This window comes from Saimiri boliviensis, chromosome 11 (genome assembly GCF_048565385.1).
Source record: "Saimiri boliviensis isolate mSaiBol1 chromosome 11, mSaiBol1.pri, whole genome shotgun sequence".
NCBI classification, from domain to species: domain Eukaryota; kingdom Metazoa; phylum Chordata; class Mammalia; order Primates; family Cebidae; genus Saimiri; species Saimiri boliviensis.
The window spans coordinates 60341090-60360845 of NC_133459.1; the positions used below are offsets into that span (position 1 = coordinate 60341090).

The 19756-nt window shown below is 40.2% G+C and overlaps 1 protein-coding gene and 1 pseudogene across 9 annotated transcripts in view; both read left to right on the forward strand.

Annotated features, from left to right (window-relative positions):
- Positions 1-19756, forward strand: part of PATJ (PATJ crumbs cell polarity complex component) — a 430121-nt gene that overhangs the window by 278464 nt on the left and 131901 nt on the right. The gene's annotated exons all lie outside the window — the stretch shown is intronic.
- Positions 1-19756, forward strand: part of LOC141580262 (interleukin-6 receptor subunit beta pseudogene) — a 29161-nt pseudogene continuing 9405 nt past the window's right edge.

Consider the following 19756-nt stretch of genomic DNA (forward strand, 5'->3'; position numbering starts at 1 on the left):
TTGCTGGATCTGGTTTTGCAAAATCAAAGATCTCTTCTGAAGATGTTATTAGTGTAAGACTATGTCATATTTGATTGTCTAGCAAAATCACTGTTCCTTCTAAAAATACATATCCCTTTTGTAACTGTCACTTTAAGAAAGTATTGATTGTTTTGATTATGAGATTTTCTTATTTGCTTTTCATGTTTCACAGGATAGAATTGGTAGCTGAGGCTAGTACTTATATTTCAGTTACAAAACATTCTTGCCTTTCTGGATCCATTTATCTTGTATATAAGCATAATGAAACCTGCTAACATCTCTTCCTGTCACTATTATTTGGCACATTAAGAATTAACAGGAAAACAGAACTGAGAGCATTTTTAGGAGCCTTTTTTTTTTTTTCCCACAGATGTGGTTTCACCATGTTGGCCAGGCTGGTCTCGAACTCCTGACCTCAGGTGATCCACCCAAAGTGCGGGGATTACAGGTGTGAGCCAATGAGCCCAGCCAGGGGCTTCATTTTAAGAGTGCTGGTGAGCAGCTTAGATGGAGAAGGTGTCAGCACTGCTGCCTAGAGTTGTTTTGTGTATTTAGGGCTTTACATTTACCCAGACCTCCCTTCCAAGCTGATAGAGCTCTCATGGTACAAGCAAATCAGAATTAGGGATCTTACTGTTTGTAGCCAACATTGCCACGTAAGCAGTAGAAATAAGGTTGTTTGATTCTCTTTATTGGACTGAAATGATAAGTAAATCCGAATTATTTTTAGGTCATGTACCTAACCCTCTATGTTCACTGTAGCTCTGCTTCTTTTTCCTTCTGGGACTCAGTTACTATCATCTGTAAAATGGGATAATGAAGCACCTCCCTCATTCATTGTGATATTTCAGAAATTGAAAATGATCAATACAATATCTAGCATAGAGTAAGGGCTAAAAGAATGTTAGCTGCTGTTTTAGGATGATGACGGTCATCATTATTCTTCCCTTTCTCATTAGTTACCAGCAGTAAGATCTGTCCATTCCCAGGGACCACTGGGATTAGGAGGTAGTTTTATTAACAGCATGGGCACTAATGTGATTGAAATATTCCTTCCCACTTCTACTTTGCTCCTGAAGAAATCCTACATTAGGGCCGGGCATGGTGGCTCACATTTGTAGTCCCAACACTTTGGGAGGCTGAGGCAGGAGGATCACCTGAGGTTAGAAGTTCGAGACCAGCCTGGCCAACATGGCGAAACCCTGTCTCTACTGAAAAATACAAAAAATTAGCCAGGTGTGGTGGCGTATGACTGTACTCCCAGCTACTCCACAGGCTGAGGCAGGAGAATTGCTTGAACCTGGGAGGCGGAGGCTGCAGTGAGCAGAGATCCACATAATTACATGTGGAAAATGTGTACTGTGTAAAAACTCCTGGGGCTAAAGGAAATGAGATGAAACTGAAATCCCTGGAAAGATTTAGTGTACTCCAGCCTAGATGATGGAGTGAGACTCTCAAAAAAAAAAAAAAAAAAAAATCCTACATTAGCTCCCTTTTCTCCCATCTAGTGGCACTTCCTGGCTCTTGTTTTTTACTGTATTTTCAGAGAGCAAAACCTTCCTCCTTCACGTATGTCTTTGTGTGTTAAGATGACCCCTTTATGCTTAGCTCTCCTTCTACATCCTCTGTTAGACACCAGCGTCCTTTTTGGTTTTCTTGTTCTTCCTTGGCAGGGGTTATAAAATTAGAGTTAGCTGATTAAAAAAAACAGCTTGAATAGTCTTTGAAGAAAGGTCAGCACTCAAGAGATTAAGATGTTGTTCACTGAGAAAAGTCCACAAAGAGTAGTGTGTTTCGACTTGAATACTTCATATAAAGTTGTGTGGGGGCCAGGTGCAGTGGCTCACGCCACTTTGGGAGGCCGAGGCAGTAAGATGTCTTAAGTTCAGGAATTTGAGACTGGCCTGGGCAACATAGTGAGGCCCAATTCATGCAAAAGAAAAAAAAAATTAGGCAGGTGTGGTGGCTTCTGCCCTGTAGGCCCAGCTGCTCGGAAGGCTGAGGTGGGAGCATCGCATGAGCCCAGGAGGTTGAGGCTGCAGTGAGCCGTGATCCTGCCACTGCACTTCAGCTTGGGTGACAGAGCAAGACCCTGTCTCAAAAAAAAAAAAAAATTGTGTGGCTAGTACATGAGACGATGTATGTAGCACTTAACAGCATCAGCATCTGCACATGGTATTTAGTACATAGTGATGGCTGCTACCCCAAGAGCTGTTATCAACATTACTCCTACCTCTTCAGCATTTGTGGGGCCTTTGTTATCCACCCTGGGCCATCCCATTTTAAAGAGAGCAAAAAAAAAAAATTGAATAGACTCTGAAGGAAATCATTTAATGTGATTATGTAGTTGGAAAATAAAACCCTCTTCCTTCAATAAAGAAAGGTTAAATGATTTGGAATTATTTAGAAGACAGAAGAGAAAGCTGAATAGAATTTTAATCATAGTAGTAAAGTTCCATCAATTTGGAGTCTGATTATTTCAGTTTTGATCATTGAACAGAACAGAATCAGGAAAATAATTTGTTGAGTAAATTAATGGTATACACAAGATTAAGGATGTTGCTGAATGCTTATTTACTGGAAGTGATTTTAAGCAGTTTAGAAGTATCAGTGTACATTTAAAATCTGTAATCTAATTGTGATCTATCTTAGTCCATTTAGGCTGCTATAACAAAATGCGTGAGTATCTTATAAAGAACAGAAATTTTATTTATTTATTTATTTATTTATTTATTTATTATTTTTTTGATTTAGAGACAGCCTTGCACTGTCACCCAGGCTGGAGTGCAGTGGTTACGATCTCAGCACATTGCAACCACCGCCTCCCGGGCTCAAACGATTCTCATGTCTCAGCTTCCCGAGTAGCTGAGACTGCAGGTGTGCACCACCAGGCCCAGCTAGTTGTTTTGGTATTTTTAGTAGAGACGGGATTTCACCGTATTGGCCAGGCTGGTCTCCCGATGCCTGGCATCAAGTGATCTGCCCACCTTGGCCTCCCAAAGTGCTGGGATCACAGGCATGAGCCACTGCACCTGGCCCAGAGATTTATTTCTCACAGTTTTGGAGGCTAGGAAGTTCAAGATCAAGGCTCTAGCGGATTTGTGTCTGGAGAGGGCCACTTCCTGTTTCATAGAAGATCTATTCTATGTGTCTTCACATAGCAGGAGGGGCTCCCTTGATGGAAAGAACACAATTTCTGTCTGAAAGGAGAGGAGACAGAGAATAAACAATAGTCTAGTACCTGATCCAGTAATATAAGTACTATGATGCTGTAGGTATATATAGGAGATGCATCTGATGTAGTCTTTGGGACCTGTGGGGAACATGTCACAGAGAAAGATGCTTAGGCTAAGACTTGAATTCTGTTCTATGTGTCTTCACATAGCCGGAGGGGCTCCCTTGGGCCTACTTTGTAAGGCACTAATCCCATCATGAGGGCTCTGCTCTCATGATGTAAACAACTTCCAAAAGGTACCACCTATTAATACCTTCATGTTGGTGATTAGGTTTCAACATATGAATTTTGAGGGGACACAAACATTCAGACCATAGCACAAACGCTTCCTGCATGGTCATTAAATTACAGTGTGTAGCATATAATGAGTGTTCAGAAAGCTTTATTGAATAAATTTCCTTTTCACTCCTACTAAGCAATTAGTAAGCAATAAGCAAAAAGATTACTTATTGTCCAAAGACAACAATTATAGTAAGTTCATTGTGGTTATTTTGTGGATTAAAAATATTTCTGTAATTCCGTGTTTTACAAAAGTCCTCATACCTCAGTTCCTCTTCCCAGTACTTTTCCAAATTAGCTAAGGTTTTTTTTATATCTTCCTTTTATAGGGAGGAAAAAACTTTTAGGAGTGATTCTTAATAATTGTTATAAGAACCCTGATTTTGCCTATTTTAGAATCAAATCCTGAGGCAGTTAAAATTTGATTTATTATCAAGTTTCCAGAAGTTAACACTTAAATCATCTCAGCACCACAGATGCAATTGTGCTTAAACTCTGCATAGCTTGTACTGTGTTAAAATGTTACTTTGAAAGCTAGTTTTTATAAAGTGTATTTCTTTACAGTTTGCACTTCTATTTGGCAAAATTGCCTTCCTTAGCTGAAATTATTCTCTGTGCTTTTCCATTGTACAGAAAATTTTGGCTTTTATACCTTGGCAACTGTTTTTCAAATTTATAGACAATTGAGATGAAAATGGCAACTGGCCACAGGTTTTAGAGAATGACTGGCAGTAATCATAGAAGGCTATTAAAATATGCCGCAGGCAACATTTTAATTAAGTAAGGCCTTTAGTCTATAGTGATGTACATTTTGTGATCATGTCGTCATGTTCTTTTAACACTTGTATTTATTCATATACTAATTTATCTACAATTGGCAAGGGGTCTGTGGGTCATTAGCACAAATTAGCAAGTTGCAGCTATTTATACATGACTTACATAATCATTTTTTCCCTTTTGCTTTTCGCATCATTAGATTTTGGACAATCCTGGAAATTGTACCCTAAACATACGGTCTCTGATACACTAAATTATTCAACTCTGGATCATCCAGATGTGTATTACAATCTGGGTGCTTGCTATGTAGTCTACATTTAGTTCTGTGAGTTTTTGTATTGGGCATTCTCCCCTTCACGTGAGCACACCTTCATTTAAGTACAGGAGGAAAGCTATATTAACACAATGAATACTTTGCTGTATTTGGCAGTGCAGAGATCCAAGGAGATTAATGATCTTGGCTGCAGCTCTTGTCATACCTTCCCCCACTATGGAAAATTAAATGTCATGTATAACAACTCACTCTCCATTACTTAATTACATGTGAAAAATGTGTACTATGTAAAAACTCCTGGGGCTAAAGGAAACGAGATGAAACTGAAATCCTTGGAAAGATTTAGTGCTAGCTGTCAAGCCCCACTGAGTAAAAGTGGACTTACCATGAGCTCCACCTTCCTGTATCGATTGCACATATGTCTTGTTTTTGTAATTAAAAATATACCATGGTTTGTTATCCTCTGCTCATATCCCTGAAAGATGATATTGCTTGAAATGAATGTGAATGTCAGTGTCATCTTGAGATGACCATCTGAAGAAGAAACTTAGAAAACCCTTAAAACCCTTCTTGTTTTAAAAACCCTTCTTGTGCTCTTGATTTGTTAGATCTGGTTTTGATAAATATGAAAAATAAATGTGTGCACAAGCATGAGTTTTACTTTCATAAAGAAACATTCATTCATTATTTTTAACAGGTGTTTACAGAACACCTACTTGTGTTGATGCTGTGGAGTCAGTGATGGAAAGAACACAATTTCTGTCTGAAAGGAGAGGAGACAGAGAATAAACAATAGTCAGTACCTTATCCAGTAATATTAGTACTATGATGCTGTAGGTACATATAGGAGATGCATCTGATGTAGTCTTTGGGGCCTGTGGGGAAGATGTCACAGAGAAAGATGCTTAGGCTAAGACTTGAAGAAAGTAAGCAAAGTCATAGAATGTATGGAAACCCAAAGTTTACAGAATTGGATACCCAGTCAAAATACCTGGACATTTGCTTCTAGGAGAAACAACCCTTTGTTGGGAAAGTGTCATTGGGTATAGCTTTGAATTCTGTAAATTAGCATGATGTTGGCTGTAGGTTTTTCATAGATGGCTCTTATCATTTTGAGGTGTTCCTCCCATGTGTACTCTGTTGAGGGTTTTTATTACGAAAGTATGTTGAATTCTATGAAAAGCTTTTTCTGCATCTATTGAGATGATCATCATATGATTTTTGCTTTTAATTCTGTTTATGTGGTGAATCATGTGTACGGATTTGCGTATGTTGAACCAGCCTTGCATCCCAGGAATAAAGCCTCATTGATGTGCTTCTGGATTCAGTTTGCTAATATTTTGTTGATGATTTTATTTTTACTTCTATGTTCATAAAGGATACTGGCCTGAAGTTTTCTTTTTTCATTGTATCTCTGCCAGATTTTGGTGTTTGGCTGATGCTGCCTTCATAGGATGAGTTAGGGAGGAGCCTCTCCTCCTTGATTTTTTTGGAATAGTTTCAGTAGGATTGGTATCGGTTTTTCTTTGTACATCTGGTGGAATTCAGTTGTGAATCCATCTGGTCCAGGGTTTTTTTTTGGTTGGCAGGTTTTTTTTTCGTTACTAATTCAATTTCAGAAGTTGATATTGGTCTGTTCAGTTTTACTCGTTTGTGAGCAGAATTGGTCATTTTTTCTTTGCTACTTCCATTCCTTAATATAATTCCTGCATATATGAGCTGATGGGAATTATGCATGAATTTGTTTCACCTCTTTTGGCACTCAGAAGCAACTAATTGGGATGGTTGTCAGGGATGATGTGAGCTTGCCTTTTTTCTTTTTTGCTGGTCAATATTGATACTATTTGCCCAGTGAAATTCCTGTTTCCTTGGGTAGACCCCCCGCTTCCCACCTCCCAACACACACAGACACACACACACACACACACACACACACACACACACTAGTGAAACAGTAAATCTAGATGCTTGTCTCCCTCTGTGGAAGCTGAGGAGCCAATTCTTTCTCTCATTGCCAAAGTGCGGCCAGCAGCTGGTCATGTGTCTTACACTTGGGCAGCATGATACCTTAGGCTTAGAACTGGAAGCAAGCAATGTGAGTGATTTGATACGAATGGTGTTTATTCATAGAGCCACAGTGCCCTGGCCAAATGCCCTGGCTACATCATTCTGTTTCCAACTTCCTTGTCCTCTGGAGGTCTCTAAGTTCCCAGCTGTCCCAAGCCTAATCCTATAGTTTGTCAGTTTTGTGAGAGCTCAATATCCGTCTAGTAAATTCTCTTTTGCTCAAGTTGGCCCAAATTCGTTTTTATTGCTTACTGGCAAAGAATCTTAATGAACAGGAAGGGTGATAAGAAATACAGCTGTCTGAACAAATGACGAGCAACCCGAGTGAGATGTTTAGTTCCCTTTGTGCATATTCCTGTCACTTGTACACTTTTAGCCTTAGAATTCTGAGGTTTTCCTCCTTCAAATGACTTTAGCAGAGCATACAGCTTCTGAACAAATCTCTGCTGAGGATCTCCTGTATGACTAATTACCATTGCGAAACGATTGTTGGCTTTTGAAATGAGATTATCATGATTATCAAAGAGGAATCAGGCAGGATTTGTCCCAGTGTGTCCCTGAGGGTTGGGATCCCAGCACACGGCCTTATGGTGAGGGATGTATACTAAGGTCTGTGTATCTGAATATTTGGGATTTGCCAACCAGGAGTAAGAGGGGAATGGCTGAGAGTATCTACTATACTATCTTTTAGAAAGACTCTCTTGGAAGGCTGGGCACAGTGACTCATGCCTGTAATCCCAGCATTTTGGGAGGCCAAGATGGGCTGATCACTTGAGGCCAGGAGTTCAAGACCAGCCCGGCCAACATGGCAAAACCCTGTCTCTACTAAAAATGCCAAAAAAAAAAAAAAAAATAGCTGGGCATGGTAGCGTGCGCGCCTGTAATCCCAGCTACTCAGGAAGCTGAAGCAAGAGAATCACTTGAACCTAGGAGGCAGAGGTTGCAGTGAGCTGAGATCATGGCACTGCATTCCAGCCTGGGTGACAGAGAGATACCCTGTCTCACCAAAAAAAAAAAAAAAAAAGACTGTCTTTGATAAATTTGTTAGGGTAAGTCATCTATTCCATCCAGTCTTAGGTTCCCCATGGCAACTCTCCCACCAGCCTGCACTGCCAAATATTTTATGAGCCACCTTTTCCTCTGCACAACTGGCAAAAATTATTTAGAACATGCCTGGGGCCACCTGTGTAAAATGTGGGTGTAGATACTGCTTTTCTCCCAGCAGCCCTCATTAGTGATTGACATTGTTTGAAGTGCCAAGCAAATAGAACTCATTATTCCACTGTCATTGGACTTTTATTTCTGATTTGACATACTCAGCTATTTTGGTCGTTTCTTCTAACTGTGAATTGGAACTGTTCACTCTGTTCACGCAGTTAGGAGTCTCTCCTGGAATCTTTTTGGAAAGGAATCTTTCCATTGAGATAGAATGATTGGCTTTGTTTTGTATGTTAATTCAGTGTCGTGTTCCAATTAATACAGGAAGTGTAGAGATTATTTTTTAGTATCCTGAAATGTCTCAGACCACTAGATTTAGTGCAATTAGGAAACAATATCTAGGCCTCATTAGTTGTGTTCACATGTTCTGCATTTATTCAACCTGTGTGTGTGTGTGTGTGTGTGTGTGTGTGTGTGTACATGCACCAAAATGATGTGCTAGGCACTAATTGTAGTTGTAATCATTTTAGAACAAGTTGCAAAAAAGAAATAAAGTCAACCTGCTCAACAATCCAGGCTGAATCCAGGCACATAACTTCTGCTTTTGATAAAATGCTATTTAGTTGGCATAAAATGAGATCCTATGGATTTGGTGACAGGACATTTCCAAGAGGCAGGCCCAGAGACCCTGAAGACAGTCATGATTTTTGGTGACATTCTAAATAACTCAAACATATTTCCATCACACTTTCAATTTTTTTTCTTGCTCAGGTAGTCTTAATTTCGATGGAAGACACATAACACAAAATTTGACTATGTGACCCAGCAATTCTACTTGTGGGGTATATATGCAAAAGAATTGAAAGCTGGGTCTGGAAGAGATATTTCTATATCCGTGTTCATAGCAATATTATTTACTGTAGCCAAAAGGTGAAAGCAACTGACTATAACATATAACACAAAATGTACCATCTTAACCTTTTTTTTTTTTGAGACAGTGTCTTTTTCTGTTGCCCAGGCTGGAGTGCAGTGGCACCATCTCAGCTCACTGTAGCCTCTGTCTTCCTGGATTCAAGTGATTCTCCTACCTCAGCCTCCTCAGTAGCTGGGATTACAGGTGCATGCCATCACACCCGGCTAATTTTCGTATTTTTAGTAGAGACAGAGTTTCACCATGTTAGTCAGGCTAGTCTTGAACTCCTGACCTCATGATCCACCCTCCTTGGCTTCCCAAAGTGCTAGGATTACAGGCATGAGCCACCGTGCCTGACCTCCATCTTAACCATTTTAAGTGTGCAGTTCAGTGGCATGAAGTACATTCACATTGTTGGGCAACCATCATCACCATCCATCTCCAGAATTATTTCATCTTCCTAAACTGAAACTCTGTATACATTGAACAATAAGTCCCCATCCTTCCCTCCCTTAGCCCCTGGCAGCCACCATTCTGCTGTCTGCCTCTAAATCTGACTGCCCTAGGTACCTCACATAAGTGGAGTCATGCAGTATTTGCTCCTCTGTGACTGGTATATTTCACTTAGCATATATTTTCAATGTTGATTCATGTCATAGCATGCACAAGAATTTCTTACCTTTTTAAGGCTGAATAATGTTCCATTTTATATATGTGCCATGTTTGTTTATCCGTGCACCATTGATGGGAATTTGGGTTGCTGCCACCTTTTGGCAACTGAAAATAATGCTGCTATGAACATGGATATACAAATGTCTCTTCCAGACCCTACTTTCAATTCTTTTGGATATATAGCACACAAATGGAATTGCTGAGTCATAGTTATTTTATTTCTAATTTTCTGAGGAACCACCATACTGTTTTCCATAGTAGCCATATAGCCATACCATTTTACATCCCTACCAACAATGTACACAGGTTCTAATTTCTTTATATCCTTGCCAACATTCCTTTATATATACATATATATATATATATATATATATATATATATATATAGTATCCATCCTAATGAGTGTGAGGTGTTATCTCATTGTGATTTTGATGTGCATGATTTGCACTTCTCTGATGGATTAGTGATATTTGAGCATCTTTTCATGTGCTTATTGGCTTTTTTTTTTTTTTGAGACGGAGTTTTGTTCTTGTTACCCAGGCTGGAGTGCAATGGCGCGATCTCGGCTCACCACAACCTCCGCCTCCTGGGTTCAGGCAATTCTCCTGCCTCAGCCTCCTGAGTAGTTGGGACTACAGGCACGCACCACCATGCCCAGCTAATTTTTTGTATTTTTAGTAGAGACGAGGTTTCACCATGTTGACCAGGATGGTCTCGATCTCTTGACCTCGTGATCCACCCGCTTTGGCCTCCCAAAGTGCTGGGATTACAGGCGTGAGCCACCGCGCCTGGCCTGCTTATTGGCTTTTTGTGTGTTTTCTTTATAGAAATGTCTATTCAGGTCCCTTGTCCATTTTTGAAAAATGAGGTTGTTTGTTTTGCTGTTGTTGTTGAGTTATCGGAGTCTTTACATATTCTGGATATTAACCACTTGTCGGATGTAAGATTTGCAAATATTTTCTGCCATTTTATAAGTTGCCTTTTCACTCTATTGATTGTGTCTTTTGATATACAAAAGGTTTTTTTATTTTGATGTCCAATTTATCTATTTTTGTTGTTGCTGTCTGCTTTTGGTGTTGTATGCAAGAAATTATTGTCAAATCCAGTATCTCAAAGCATTTCCCCTATGTTTTCACCTAAGATTTTAGTAGTTTTAGCTCTTATATTAGGTCCTTGATTCATTTTGGGTCAATTTTCATATATGATGTAAAGGAAGGCTATTACTTCATTCTTTTTTTCCTCTCTCTTAGAGTGGAGGATCTCTCTATATTGCTCAGGCTGAAGCGTAGTGTCTCATCACAGGCATGATCATAGCGCAATTTAAACTCATATTCCTGGGCTCAAAGCCATCCTCTCACCTCAGCCTTTTTTTTTTTCTTTTGAGACGGAGTTTCGCTCTTGTTACCCAGGCTGGAGTGCAATGGCGCGATCTCGGCTCACCGCAACCTCCACCTCCTGGGTTCAGGCAATTCTCCTGCCTCAGCCTCCTGAGTAGCTGGGATTATAGGCACGTGCCACCATGCCCAGCTAATTCTTTGTATTTTTTTAGTAGAGACGGGGTTTCACCATGTTGACCAGGTTGGTCTCGATCTCTCGACCTCGTGATCCACCCGCCTCGGCCTCCCAAAGTGCTGGGATTACAGGCTTGAGCCACCGCACCCGGCCCACCTCAGCCTTTTGAGTAGCTAGTACTACAGTTGCACCCCATCTATATAACCTTCACCCCAAAGACTTCATTCTTTTATAGCCAGTTTTTCCAGCACCATTTGTTGAAAAGATCATCCATTCCCCCATTGAATGGTCTTGATGTTCTAGTTGAAAATCACTCATGCCTGTCATTCCAGCACTTTGGGAGGCTGAGGTGGGAGGATTTCCTGAGTTCAGGAATTCAAGACCAACATAGCAGCGAGACCTCATCTCTACTAAAATTCCAACAGAAAATTAGCCTGATGTGGTGATGCACACCTATGGTCTCAGCTACTTGGAAATCTGAGGTGTGAGGATTGCTTGAGCCCAGAGGATCAAGGCTGCAAGGAGCCATGATCATGTCACCCACACTGCTGCCTGGGCAACAGAGGGAGACTCTGTTTTAAAAAAAAAAAAAAAAATGCCGAAAATGGTGGCTTGCATCTGTAGACCCAGCTATTCAGAAGGCTGAGATGGGAGGTTCACTTGACGGGAGTTTGAGGCATCAAGTCTACAATGAGCTATGATCGTGCCACTGCACTCCAGCATGGGTGACAGAGAGAGACCCTGTCTCAAAATACCTACATACTACATACACACACACACATATACAAGGGTTTGTTTCTTGGCTCTCTGTCCTATTCCATTGGTTAATATGTCTATCTTTATGCCAATACCACACTGTTTTGATTACTGTAGCTTTGCAGTAAGTTTGGACATCAAGGAAGGGTAAGACCTCTAACTTTGTTTTTCTTTTTCAAGATTGTTTTGGCTACTTCAGATCCCTTAAAATTCCCTATGAATTTTAAGATGAAACACAATTTCTTGCTTTTAGAAGAGGTATAAATGCTTCTTAAGAATATCTCATATCCTGATAAAGTTATGACATTCTACAAACATGCACACACTGCCCATTACATTAGATGTCATCTTTTATTTTTCGTCATTCATAAATTGTCACCATGGGCTTGTGTTTCCCTGAAGCATGAGTATGTTCTCCTCATTACCACTAATTTTTCTTTTGGCAACAATTTACATTGCTCTTTTCAGGTTTATATTAGAATATCCCATATTTATCCTAAGGAATTAGTCAAGGGCTATCAAATAATATGTTAATAAAATCCCTTATTACAGTTTGAATTATGGTTACACCTCTGAGGGATAAAGAATAAATATATGTTATATCAACAAATCCCTGTATATGTCATATATTTGCATCCAAAAATACAGTGAAATACTCTTAGAAGAATAGAATGAAGTTGCTGAGACAAGCCACATAAGCAGTTTAGAATTTCAAAGGAGCAAGTGATTGCTGTTGAAGTGGGTACAGTGAGAGTTAGTTAATATTTAATAATAGCTAGGTAGACTTACATAGGAAAGAACTGAGTCCAAATGGCATCAGCAAATTCAAGGATTTACTGAGCACCTTCTGTATGTCATATGCTATATCAAGCCGTACAGTTAAAGTAAGAAGTTCTCCAACAACTACAAAGACATGCAAATAAGTTACTATGCATCAGGCCAAACAAAAATCCATAGAGGGAACTCATTGATACTGGGTTATTTTCAAACTTGGTTCCAGGGGGTAGATTTCACAGTCGAAAGGGAGCAATATATATGGATTCAGATTCAGAGACAGCAGAACAAGAAAACAAGTGGGATACTGTTGTCATAGTCCCGGCAACATGAAAAGGACATGAATTAGGATGGGAGTTTTGGGATTAGAAAAAAAAAAAAGAAGAAAGCCTTTAGAGTAAAACCATTCGACTCAGTGATGTTTTGAATTTTTTGGTTGATGGCTGAATGAATTAATAGTAACCAAGGACGTAGCACCTGGATGTTTAAGCATTTGAGATTTAACATCACAAAGCCATAAAAGATTCAGTATTTACTTCTGTGAGTGTGCTTTGGTGCTTTGATATTTACATTGTCTCCTAACAATTCTATTAATATTAGACATTATCCCAATTTGAAAGGTTGAGAAACCAGAGTTTTAAGTTGTTTTGTATTTTACTTCTATCAGTGATAGAATCTGTACCTTTGTTTTAACCTGTCTGTGCCTTTGCTTATATTCATTTCCAAGCTAACATAGTTGTCTTGTACTATACATTATCATGGATTTATGTTTTAGTTAGGATGTAATTTACACTCAGTGCAATAGATTTTGTCTTAAGTCTGTTGAGTTTTGATAATTGCATACACCTGTGTAACCTCCACACAAAACAAAAATATAGACTATTCATTCAACTCCAAAAGATTGCTGGTGTCCCTTTACAGTCAATCTCTTCTTCCCCCAAGAGCCACCTGCTTCCTGATTTCTTTCACTATAGGTTAGTTTCTACTGTCCTTAAACTTAATGTAAATAGAATCAAACAGCATTTATTCTTTTGTGTCTGATTTCTTTCATTAATATAATGTTTTTGAAATTTATCCATATTGTGTTTATCAAAAGTTTGTTCCTTTAATCACAGATTAATCCTTTAATCCATTCTATGAATATACAAAAATTTGATGATCCATTCTCCTGTAGGTGGACATTTAAGTTGTTTCCAGTTTTTAGTTACTATGAATAAGGTATAACCATAGTTTTTAAAAAAGTTATTATAGGCCGGGCGCGGTGGCTCACGCCTGTAATCCCAGCACTTTGGGAGGCCGAGGCGGGTGGATCACAAGGTCAAGAGATCGAGACCATCCTGGTCAACATGGTGAAACCCCGCCTCTACTAAAAATACAAAAAATTAGCTGGGCATGGTGGCACGTGCCTGTCATCCCAGCTGCTAAGGAGGCTGAGGCAGGAGGATTGCCTGAACCCAGGAGGCGGAGGTTGCGGTGGTGAGCCAAGATCGTGCCATTGCACTCCAGCCTGGGTAACAAGAGCGAAGCTCCGCCTCAAAAAAAAAAAAAAAAGTTATTATAGGCAGAGCATAGCGGCTCATGCCTGTAATCTCAGCACTTTGGGAGGCCGAAGCAGGCAGATCACCTTAGGTCAGGAGTTCAAGACCAGCATGACCAATATGAGGAAACCTTGCCTCTACTAAAAATACAAAAAATAAAATAAAATAAATTAGCCAGGTGTGGTGGCATGTGCCTGTAATCCCGGCCACTTGGGAGGCTGAAACAGGAGAATCACTTGAACCCGGGAGACAGAGGTTGCAGTGAGCCAAGATCATGTCCTTGCAGTCCAGCCTGGGCAACAAGAGTGAAACTCTGTCTCAAAAAAAAAAAAATTATTATAGAATAAACTTGTATAGCTCATGTTAGACTCAGGGTAGACACAGTTATGATTCAATAACAAACAGACCCAAAACTCATGGCTTAAGACAACAAAGAAATAAACAAAGGTTTATTTCCTTCTATGTTACATACTCATCAGGGCTCAGCAAGGAGCCCTCTGTTCACCGTGGTCATTCACATACCTAGGCAGCAGACGTTCTATCTCGGCATGTGTTTCCATGATCACCATTGCAGAAAAAGGAAATGCAGCTAATCAAGAACTGGCTCATCTTTAAAGAGGAAGACAAGTTGAAGCTAGAGGATTTACGAACAGCCCTAATAACTTTCCCAGAATAGTACTGAGGGAATTACGCTCCACTGTAATATTCACCACCCTACCTGCCCCATCACACAAAATGAAATTTTAAAGCATTGAATAGTCATTATATCTCTATAAGGGATGGGTAATATGTTAATAGATAACGCCCAGCACCTACGTATGGAATGTAGAGAGACTGCAGTTGATAGAGTGAGCAGACTTAGAACCTTGTGTGTATTTTTACCCTGAGGAAATTTATTAAATCATTTAAAAAGTAATAGCCTAAGATGTAATAGCCTAGACTCAGCTAGGGATCTTAACTTCCATAGATGAGAGGAGACGTCTGTGGCTCTGGAGGCTGTGAAAATGGGAAGCACTGTAGTACCATAGTGAAGGGTAGGTTTTGAAACCAGACCACTGGTTTGGAACCTCAGCTTTGCTGTTTATTAGCTGTGTTATTTATAAGCTGTGTCACTTTGGTCAGGTTGCTTAACCTTTTTCTAAAACCAAGAGAAATTGAAAAAATGAAAAAAAATAATTCTAACTACCACAAAGACTTGTTATGAAGGTTAAATGAGTGAATGTATGTAAAGCGCTTTGAACGTTGGTATGTGGTAAGCACTCAGATGCTATGTTTCTGGTTATATTTCTGGTGACCATGTTTTCCAAGTCAAAATTTGTGTCATGTATTAGTTTTTTTTTTTTTTTTTCTTTCTGTGTAACCAATTACCCAAATTGAATGGCAGAAAACAACACCCGTTTATTAGCTCCCTGTTGCATGGGTCAGAATGCCGGCATGGCTCGGCATGGCTCAATTCTCTGCTCAAGGTATCACCAAGCTGAAGTCAAGGCATTGGCCAGGCCGAGTTCTTGTCTGGAGGCTTTGGGGAAAAAGTCACTTCCAGGCTCATTCTTGTCGAAGTCTCTATTTTCTTTTCTTTCTTTCTTTTTTTCTTTTCTTTTCTTTTTTTTTTTTTTTGAAACAGTCTTGCTCTGTCGTCAGGCTGGAGTGCAATGGGTGATTTCGGCTTACTGCAAGCTCCACCTCCAGGGTTTAAGTGATTTGCCTGCCTCAGTCTCCCAAGTAACTGGGACTACAGGTGCACGCCACCATGCCCCGCTAATTTTTGTATTTTTAGTAGAGATGAGGTTTCACCATGTTGACCAGGATGGTCTCCATTTCTTGACCTTGTGATCCACCCGCCTCGGTCTCCCAAAGTGCTGGGATTACAGGCTTGAGCCACCGCGCCCGCCGAGTCTCCATTTTCTTGCTGTTTCTCAGATGGTGGCTGCTCTCAGCTCCTAGAGGTCCCCCACATTCCTTGTCAAGAAGTCCTCTCCATCCTGAAGTGAGCAATGGTGCTTCCACTCTCTAACTTCCTGTCTATGACCTCTAGGCATTCCACAAAGAATTTAATCAGTTTAGAATTCATCAACCTACTAATTTAAGGATTTAGGATACTGAGGTTCTAAGTGAAAATTCCAGAATTAAAGGGCTTGTATGATTAGGTCAGGCCCAAACTCATCATCTCCCTTTATCTGACAGTCAGCTGTGAATTATGTAGCCTAATTATGGAAGTGAAATTTGTCTGTAAACCAGGGGCAGGAATCTTGGGAGACTTCTTAACATTTTGTCTAACACAAGTTACATGACTTTTACCAGTATGAGTTTCATTTTTATAACAAAACTATATTTTCATTTTTATAACAAAACAGAATTCAAATCAGGATCCAGAATGTGTGTTTGCCACAAATATAAATATATTCTACAAACGAGAAACTGAATTAGAGGTATTCTTAGCATGCTTTTGGAGAAAAACTAAATTGAGATCCCTTGGGTAGTGTATCTGTTCTCACACTGCTATGAAAATACTGAGACTGGGTAATTTATAAAGGAAAGAGGTTTAACTGACTCACAGTTCAGTGTGCCTGGAGAGGCCTCAAGAAACTTACAATCATGGTGACAGGGGAAGCAAAGCACCTTCTTCACCAACTGCCTAAGCAAAGGCAGTAGGCAGGAAAATGAATGCAGGAGGAACTACCACACACTTAGAAAACCATCAGATCTCTTGAGAACTCACTCACTATCACAAGAACAGTGTGGGGGAAACTGCCCCCATGATTCAGTTACCTCCACCTGGTCTCTCCTTTGACACGTGGGGATTATGGGGATTACAATTCAAGATGAGATTTTTGGGTGGGGACACAGCCTAACCTTATCAGGTAGTAATCCCACAATTGTAGTTGTTTACTTAGTTGCATTCCTCACTAGTTGCTAATATCAAAGGCAAGAATCATCTTTTATCCATTTTTGTGTACCTAGTATAAATATTTGTTAAATAAAGAAATACATATATTCAAAATGAAATCAAAACTATACAGTCAAGTTTCAGCCAATCAAAGTAACCACTAGCCAGCTTAAATTAAAAGGAGAATGTATTGTAAGAGTATAGGAATGCCTCATGGACTTTTAATAAAACATCCATACAGCTGATGCTCCAGAGCAGGCGTCCCCAAACTTTTTACACAGGGGGCCAGTTCACTGTCCCTCAGACCGTTGGAGGGTCGCCACATACTGTGCTCCTCTCACTGACCACCAGTGAAAGAGGTGCCCCTTCCTGAAGTGCAGCGGGGGGCCGGATAAATGGCCTCAGGGGGCCGCAGTTTGGGGACGCCTGCTCCAGAGGAACCAGGGCAGCTCTAGAGATGTCAGCAGAAGGGAGTTCTGGACCCCTGTTTATCGTTGAGCATTTCTGTTGGCAGTCTTGACATTGCACTCCTGATCTTTATATGTCTCTTCTAAATTTTAAGCACCTGGGAGAGAGAAGTTGACTGGTTGGTCCAAACTGAGGCAGGTGTCTGCCTCTTTATCCGATCTGGTTGAGGGCAAGGCTATTAGTATTACCTAATGTTGACATTATGGGCCATCCAAGGAATCACTGTGAGCTGGGTGGACACCCCAAGAAATGGCCCTTACATGTAGTAAATACTGATAGCTGGCTGACTACAGGAAGCATGCTCTCACTAACTCATGGAAACAGCTCAGAAAGCATGGGGCGACTTCGGTAATTCTGGTTTATTTTTTCTGATCTTATTAAGATCATTTTTGTTCAACAGACATTTACATCACAGTACACCTACTCCCAGCCAGGTACCACACGACAAGCTGGGGATACAAAGGAATAATATCTCATCCTTGTGCTCAGAGTGGGAGAAAAACCAGCACAAGTAATTTTAACAGAGCGTGGCAAGTACAGCAGTGAGAACATGCATGCCATGTTCTGTGCTCTGGAAAATGGGTCTCACTCTTTGGGAGAAGTCCATTATTTCTCTCCCAGCAGCTCTTAAAGATAATTATAAAAACACCTACAAACAATTACGATTCCTGACTGTGTTCTCTTTGAGGCACTGGGGCCTAAGAAACTTAGGTTAATTATATGGAAAGGAAAGTTTCGGCCAGGTTGGTGGCTCACACCTGTAATCCCAGCACTTTGGGAGGCCAAGGCAGGCAGATCAGTTGAGACCAGGAGTTCAAGACCTGTCTGGCCAACATGGCGATACTCCATCTCTACTAAAAATGCCAAAATTAGCCACACATGGTGGCACATGCCTGTAGTCCCAGCTACTTGGGTGGCTGAGGCACAAGAATTGCTTGAACCTGGGAGGTGGAGTCTGCAGTGAGCCAAGATCGCGCCACTACACTCCAGCCTGGGCGAGAGAGACTCTGTTTCAAAAAAAATAAAAATAAAAGTTTAATTATAAAGCAAACAGATTTCATTTCTTATGAGAATCATAGGATATGAGGGCTCAAAAGTTTTCCAGATATCATTCAGGCCCCACTGCTTATCTGAAGTGTAAATGCCTTCTCTCCTCTCATTCCTCTTTTCCTACTTTTTAAAATTGCAGCTGTCAGCTCTCTATGACTTGATGCTGAGGGATGTGACCATTTACTATTAAGTGGATTATAAAGGATTATGAACTGTAACTTCTTATAGCAGCCTTCTTTTCAGTGAGAGTAATTGTCGATTGTCTATTACGTAAGGTTAAAAAAATTTAATATGGACTTTAAAGGCCACAAAAGTCATACTAATTTGTGAAAAAAAATCATTAAATTGTGAAGAGATAACTTGGCCAATTTGAGCTAACTTGGTTCAGTTCATCGTGATCTCTCAATAAGAATTCATGTACAGCCATATTTTTAATGCTGGTAACCTTTGAAAGAGATATGAAAAGCCATCTATTTAATTACTGCCAAGCATACTCTGCGCTGTGAGTTCCATATCCAGAGCAGACGTGGCCTGTTGGTTTTCGGCCCTAAGCTGAGCTGAGCTTTACTGTGTTGTCCCATGGGAGAAACTGAATGAGAAACGGAATTACCACTGGGAAAATGCTGTTCTTTACCCACGAGTGATGGATTACTTTTTCTATATGTGAGCAAACTGCTGAGGAATGGACCGTACTCCCTGAAAAACAATAGCCAAGCCATCTCTTAACATAATAGTATCTGCTCAAGGCATCTGTAATGCAGTCAGAAAAAATAGATATGTGCTTGATACGCTATGTCACTTTATAGGTGTAGTTTTTCTCCCATTTGATTTGGTTTGGTTCATGCCTAGATAGTCTAAGAATCTAAGAAGTATGGAACTTGAAATGGCACCTAGACTTCATGTCTTTATTTATGCTGTGCCTCATTCCACAAAGAATTTATACAATTTAAGATTCTTATAGCTAAGCTACCTACTTAAGGGATCTAGAAACTGAGGCTCTGAGAAGTGGTTTCCCCAGAGTCCCTCTGTTAGTGGCGGGGCTGGAACCGAGACTCCTACATTTCTGTCTCCTGATTGAGGAGAGTTGTCATTACATCCCAACGCAGCCCACCCCACCATTCATTCATTGTTATTTCAATAACTATGTTAAGCACAAACACTTGGCAGGCACTGTGTTAGATAGTGTAATAGGAAGTAGGATGGACATGAGTCCTGTCCTCAGAGTGCTTACCATCTAGAGAGAAATTCAGATTTGGAGCAAATGTTCACACCAATCAGTTAGGTAAAATATGAAAGAAACAGACCTATAACAGCAATCGTTGCCTAGGGTGCTACGAGTATATTAAGAAGGTCCTGGAAGGCTTGTTCTAGGGA